We start from the raw sequence: 6,757 nt of genomic DNA, 5'->3' as shown, positions 1-6,757 counted from the left end.
TCACATCACTTTCCATCACCATAGCCTTTGTAGCTTCACCTTAGTATCATTTTCACACACTTCTTTCACACATACATAGCCATATCATCTTTCCCTTAGGAACCCTTTATCATGAAATCTTGTTTCCCTACCGCGCATGCTTCATCATCTTTCAAGACAACATTCATTAGAAGAAACATTGTATACTTGCTTAGCTTCCTGACCTGAGCAATGTTCATTGTTTCACGCATCGCATAATATATCAATGATTTGTAATCATACAAAGCATATCGTGCTTAGCTCCTTGTCTTAAGCAAGGTTCATTATGTAATACTCAACAATCACTTCATCTATATACGTGCTTAGCTTCCAGACCTAAGTGATGTTCAAGATCATTTCTTTACACCATATATGATGCTTAGCTCCATGACCTAAGTTCATTCATCTATCGTGTCACATGATGTAATTGTCCTTAGCCTCCGAGCCTAAGAACATGCATCATGCATACATTATGTTCAAGACAAGCAATTCAATCTATACAATTCATTTCGTCTTGTTCAACGAGGAAGTTTAAAACTTCTTCCCTTCTTCATAAATTTTCTTTTGAGGAAGTTCAAAAAAAATTTTAATATTTTCATCGAGGGAAGTTCAAAAACAAAACTACATTTTTCACGTCTTTCTTTTTCGGGAGAAAGTCAGTACCCTCCACTCATGACAAAAATGACGGGAAATTTTTGCTTTTTACATTGTCGGTTGCTTGTGTCTGCTCATACACTCAAATCATACTTATACACACACAATCACAAGTCATACACATGTCATGTCGTGTTAAGTCAAGCTTGGTCTAGTCAGTTGGTCAAGTCAATCACAGTATATGCGAGTCCCTTGGCAAATTTCATTTTGCAGGTCTCATTTACAGCCCATGTTCGGGGACAAGCGAACCATCTACAACCCACTTTCGGGGACAAGCGAACCATCTACAGCCCACGTTCGGGGACAAGCGAACCATCTACAGCCCACGTTCGGGAACAAGCGAACCATCTACAGCCCACGTTCGGGGACAAGTGAACCAACTACAGCCCACGTTCGGGGACAATCGAACCATCATCATTTTTAGTGATCATCTCCCAAGCGAAGATGATTCACGGCGCCAGGTTCTCGATACACAGAAACTTGCAATCTCATCATCAGACAAGTTTTTCCTCAAGCATGGAAAATTGTCGGTCGTTGCCACCTCTCAAGGCGAAGAAGTCAGCGATTATATCATCAATCGACTTTCCTCAAGCATGGAAAGTATCTCAACAAACATGATCCAGTGGATTTCTTCAAGCATAGAAAGCTACCAAACTCATTTGTCACCGATACACTGGTGACATAAACTATCGAATATATTTGCCACTAATACACTGGTGTCATATAAGCATTCTATCCCTTTACTCTTTTATCTGTGGAACTAAAGTTTTCTGCAGGAATCGGCGTATAAAGAGTGATTTAGGATTACAGAACGTCTTAAATTATTCTCCTTCCTTATCGACTAGTTTGACTATCGTTTACGAAACTAACATTTTTACAAACTTAGTCAAAGTGGGGGCTTCTGTAGACACCTAAAAATGTCTCCCCGAAAACAAACCCGGTGATGAACAACCTTTCACCGCCATTATTGGTCGGGTTGAGTATTTAATATTTGGGGTGCTTAAATCCATGTTTCCATTCAATAAATTTCATAAACCAATCCAATTCCTAGCTCATTTTGCTAAACCATAACTTATTTTTCACTTTTCGTGTCCACATCAAAAAACCGAGAGAAACTGATTTTGTGGCCCTATAATTTTGATCCAATTATTATTTGGTTGAATAGGCCTTAAAATAAGCTTTCCAACGATGCATCATAAGCCCAATTGTGATTTAAAACGAAGAAGATATGAACAAAGTACTAAACTCGGCCCAAAACCAACACCCTTTCACTAAAACGGCCATATCTTAAAATCTACAAATTATTTTGATCTGATTCCAGTTGGGTTGGAAAGTAGACTTGATAAGCTTTCCAATTATATATTATATTCCTTATTCCAATTACGGATCAAAAGTTATTTTAGCTTTAAAAACACGTAAAAAACTGGAATTACCGCGCAGCAGCTAAAATGTCGCGTCGCGGCAAAAGATGACGTGGCACGGTGCATGTTGCCGTGACACGGTACTCTACACTGTGTCACGAGACTTTTTCGTGTATTTTCCGCGTTTTTCTCACACGTTTATGAATTTGGACGGATTTCGGGAAAAGTAGTGCACCGTGACACGACTCCACGTGCCGCGCCACGGCAGCTTCTGCCGTGTCACGGTACTCATGCCGCGTCACGGGAATTTTCTGTGTTTTATCTGCGTAAAACCTGCACGCGTTTTATAATTTTCGGGCAGCTATTGCACCGTGATGCGGTAATCTATACCGTGTCACGACACTTTTTGTCGTGTCGCGGCAGACACATGCCGTGTCATGGTGCCCCAAATTAGGGTTTTATCTTTTTAGGGTTCCGTGTGTTCCCTCTGCTCATTTCCTCTATAAATATAGACCTGATTTCTGCAGTTTTGGGGCACCAAATCATTCTCTCTTCTTCTCTTTTACACCAAAAATCATTCTCTTCTCTCTCTCTCATACTCTAAGCCTTAAACTTATATTCCTATCTACATCATTCATTCATTAAGCACTCCAAGGAGTCCATACTTAACCCGAGGTTCCGTGCTTAATCCAAGGCGTGAAAGGTATAATTACTTGAGGGTTTTGTTCAAATCAACTCTACTTTTAATTTAATTTAATTTCAATTTGATTTATATTTTATTGAACTTACTAACAATTTATTCATGATGTAGCAATTTTACGGAACGCGCGTAATGTGAGTAATTAATTAATTTAATTACTTATTATTTCTATATTGCTAGTATCATGATTAGGTTAATTTATATTTTATTTGACTAACAATTTATTGTTAAATTGCTTCCAATATTAATGTTTATTCTATTATATATTTGTTGATCACCATATTGCATGTTTAAAGAGAATATGTAATTGAAAATCACACCTAATAAGATAATTTGGACGACCGGTTTAGGTTCCTTTTTAATCTTGTTATTTAATTAAAGTGATCACAAATATTTTAGAATTATGTGTGTGCATTAATATTCAACCAATTTAGCATAATAATAGTTTGGAGCAAATTTAATCTTTTTTTGCATGCCTTTGAGATCGCAAGAATAACTTTTCACTATAAGAATCCAGTAGAGGCCAATACGGACGAATATGACTCCATGACTCACTTCGTACCATCATCCCTAATCCTCCTTTCGTGGTTCCGAACCGTATGGAGTTAGTAATCTCATGGATTATGAATGGGGTGTAACCTTCACGGGTCAATCGTTGTTTCCTTTCATTGTCCCTTATCGTGGTTGCCTTTTATGATCAGTGAATGGTTTACAAGTTCCTTATAAACTTGTTGGCGGCTCCCTACTATCATTGTCCCTAATCATATATGTTAATTCCCACTTCCTAAGAGTGCCAAGCACATTCACACATGCTTAACGTAGGCGCACTTCGAACGACGCCTACATTAACCAAACAATGACCACCCTTCTCTTGCCTCCATTTGAACCCACATCCCTAGTACGTACAACCTAATTCCTTAAAATAATTCAGATTGAATCGAAAGTAGGATTGCTGTATTGAGCCGAAATTGGCTAAGATTGGGGCTGCTTAGGGTTCGTTTATGTGGCGGGTGAGGGCTGTTGCTAATTGTCGTGGCGGTCCGGTGGTAGCTCAATTGCAGGCTGTGAGGTAGGGGTGTGAGAATTGGGTGGTGCTACTACTGTAATTACAATTGAGGAGTAGAGGAGCTGAGCAGTCCGGGCTGGTTGAGGTTGTGGAGTTGTGGTTGCTATTGGTGATGCGGGCTGGTGGTGCGGCTGCTTTACTTGCATCATTTGCTATTGTTGTTGGCAAGAGAGGAAGTGCAATAGTGAGTTGGGAAATTAAAAGAAATGGGAGGTAGGGGTGGTTATGGTTTGCGGATGGGGAGGCCGAAAAGGAAGTGCTAGTTAGGGCTTGTATAGTGTGGTCGGAAAACGAAGGTATGGTTGGTAGCTTGAAAGTGGATGAGGTTTTAAGTTTTTTTTTTCTATTTAAAATAGTTTTACTTGGTTAACAGGTTGTAAGTAGGGATGTCAGTGGGGCGGGTCAAGTAGGAAACCCGCCCCATCCTCACCCCACTAGGATGGGTCCCGGTTTGGGAAGTGGTGGGGCGGGGATAGGGATAAAAATCATACCCGCCATGGGTGATGGGGCGGGGTGGATTTTAAGTTGTACCCGCCCCATCCCCGCCCTGCTCCTCCCGCCCCACTTCATACCCGCCCCATCCCCACATCTATATATCCCTACTACAAAAATGGGCAAAAGGATCTATAATAAAAGACCCGTTGATTAATACAACGGGTCTCTTTAATATAAAGGATCTGATACTAGAGATAACGGGTCTATTATATATCATAGGGCCCATTGATTAATACAACGGGTCTCTTTAATATAAAGGATCTGATACTAGAGATAACGGGTCTATTATATATCATAGGGCCCATTGATTAATACAACAGGTCTCTTTAATATAAAGGATCTGATACTAGAGATAACGGGTCTCTTATATATCATAGGGCCCACCGTCTATACTATATATTAAAAGGCGTTCCTAATCAAGGATACACGCCACGTGTCACCCCTCTCTTCCACCAAGAGCATGCCACATCACCCAATTAGAAATGTGAATGCCACGTGTCATTTGAAAAAAGTGTTTTTGTCAAGAATCGAACTTGAGTCCATTGAAAAATAAATAAGAAGTCATACCAACTTTGCTATCTAATAATATGGTTAACTTATTCTTCTTAATATATTTAATGTAGACCATGAGAGTGTTTTTATTTGTACTTTTACATGTCAAAATTTTTTTAGACTAAATCTAAAATAAAAATATATAACACTATTATGTACATACAAAATATTAAAAGTAAAGTTTATCTACATAAAATATAATATATGAAAACTATAATATATTAATTTTTAATGTATCGACCCGGGGCATCGCCCGGGCTAAATACTAGTTAGTTTTGAAAAGATGGAGGGAAAGAAATAAGAGGCCCGTGGTTTGACTTAACGGGTCTCTTATATATGTAAGGTCCCACCACTTAAGCAACTTTTTTTTTTTGGGTTAATAGCAAAACCCTATCTCTTATCATTTTCCATCACCACATCCCATTCACGCCGCTCTCTCCTCTAATCTCCTCTCCTATCATCTTCTATTTCTCCTGGAGCAAAAACACGTTATTGCCACCTCCTTCTAAACGCCGGTGTCGCTTCCTCCTCCTCCACAATGCCCGCGTCGCTTCCTCCTCCTCCTCAACGTCGGCGTTGCCACCTCTTTCTACTTAACACCGCCGTTGTTGCCTCCTCATTTTATTTCATCACCATCAATAAAGCCTAATTTAAGGCTTTTAAGATCAATTTTGACCATGAAAATTCCAGATCTGGAGTTTTCATGGTTAATTTGGCCAAATAACCAAAATTAAAGTGTTTAAAAAGGTAAAATTTCATTTCTATTTTATTTTTAATAATTTTACAGGTTTTTCGCTGGGTGAGTGAGTTTTTTCTTGGTGATTTCGGGTTAAGGTTGAGTAGTTTTGAGATTTTTCCGTGGGTAGCTGGGGTTTTACAGGTGGTGTTGGTGAATTTATTTTTGAGATCTTTATTCTTAGTTGAATTTGTTTATGTTTTTATTTTTGAAATTTTTTGTTGCAGAATTTGACGAGATGGGGTGGAGCTTTGATTGAGTTGTCTCAATTTCAGACTCCCGATGACTCCAAGCAGATGCTTTCAGGTTTTTTTTATTTTCTTCTGATTTTTTAACTTTCTTCAGAATCTTTTTCATGTAAAAAAAAAATTATTAATTCATTTTTTCATTAATTTCTGAGGGATTTTGGGGTTTTTGTGGTTTTTTTCACGAGTATTTAGGATGCGGCTATGAATTTAGTTTGAAATAATATAAATTTTAACTTATTGTATTGTTTATTGGATTAATTTGTTTTTATTTTATTTCAATTTATTTTGAGCTCTTATGAAGGATTAAATTTGGTCCTTTTCCTTAAAAAAGGGTAAAAAAATTTATGATGAATTTGGGTGAATTGTAGATGCGGTGTCGAGGTTAGAGGAAGCTTTGGAGATTAATCCTAAAAAACATGACACAATGTGGTGTTTGGCAAATGCTCATACAACACATGCTTTTATGGTTCCTGACATTGATGAGGCTCGACCTTTCTTTGAGAAGGCTGCTGACTTCTTTCAACAAGCTGTTGGTCTACTTGATGTCATCATAAAACACAAAACTCCCAAATACGGAGGTAGCAAATGGAATACTGAAGTCGTCTTGATTTAATTGTAAATATGAATTTTAATAAATTCGACCAATTTTTTGTTGGGATTTTACGTTGGTTGATTTTTATTTTTTTATCTCATCAATTTAATTAGTTTATTGCTATTTCGTATTATTCAATTTATATACAAATTAAGTATACAAATTACAAACTCCACTCTATAATTTAGTTCATTAATTCTGTCAATTTGTATAGCGCATTAAAACAAAAATAATACAAATGCAAATTTTTATTTTATTTTATTTTTTTTAAAAAAAAAGAACAAAGAGACCCGTTAGCTACTTGACAGGTCTGTATTATACAACTAAACATACCC

At 37.6% G+C, this 6,757-nt stretch overlaps 1 long non-coding RNA gene across 1 annotated transcript; it reads left to right on the top strand.

Moving 5' to 3' along the window:
• Positions 1–5,270: 5,270 nt before the first annotated feature.
• On the top strand, positions 5,271–6,247 carry LOC145587815 (uncharacterized). Its single transcript, XR_014101441.1, has 3 exons — positions 5,271–5,593; positions 5,810–5,888; positions 6,199–6,247. It is a non-coding gene; the product is annotated as an uncharacterized LOC145587815 (long non-coding RNA).
• The last annotated feature ends 510 nt before the right edge of the window (positions 6,248–6,757 follow it).

The sequence above is a fragment of the Chenopodium album genome, chromosome 17 (assembly GCF_948465745.1).
Source record: "Chenopodium album chromosome 17, dcCheAlbu1.1, whole genome shotgun sequence".
Lineage (NCBI taxonomy): Eukaryota > Viridiplantae > Streptophyta > Magnoliopsida > Caryophyllales > Amaranthaceae > Chenopodium > Chenopodium album.
This window is presented reverse-complemented; position numbering and strand designations above follow the sequence as displayed.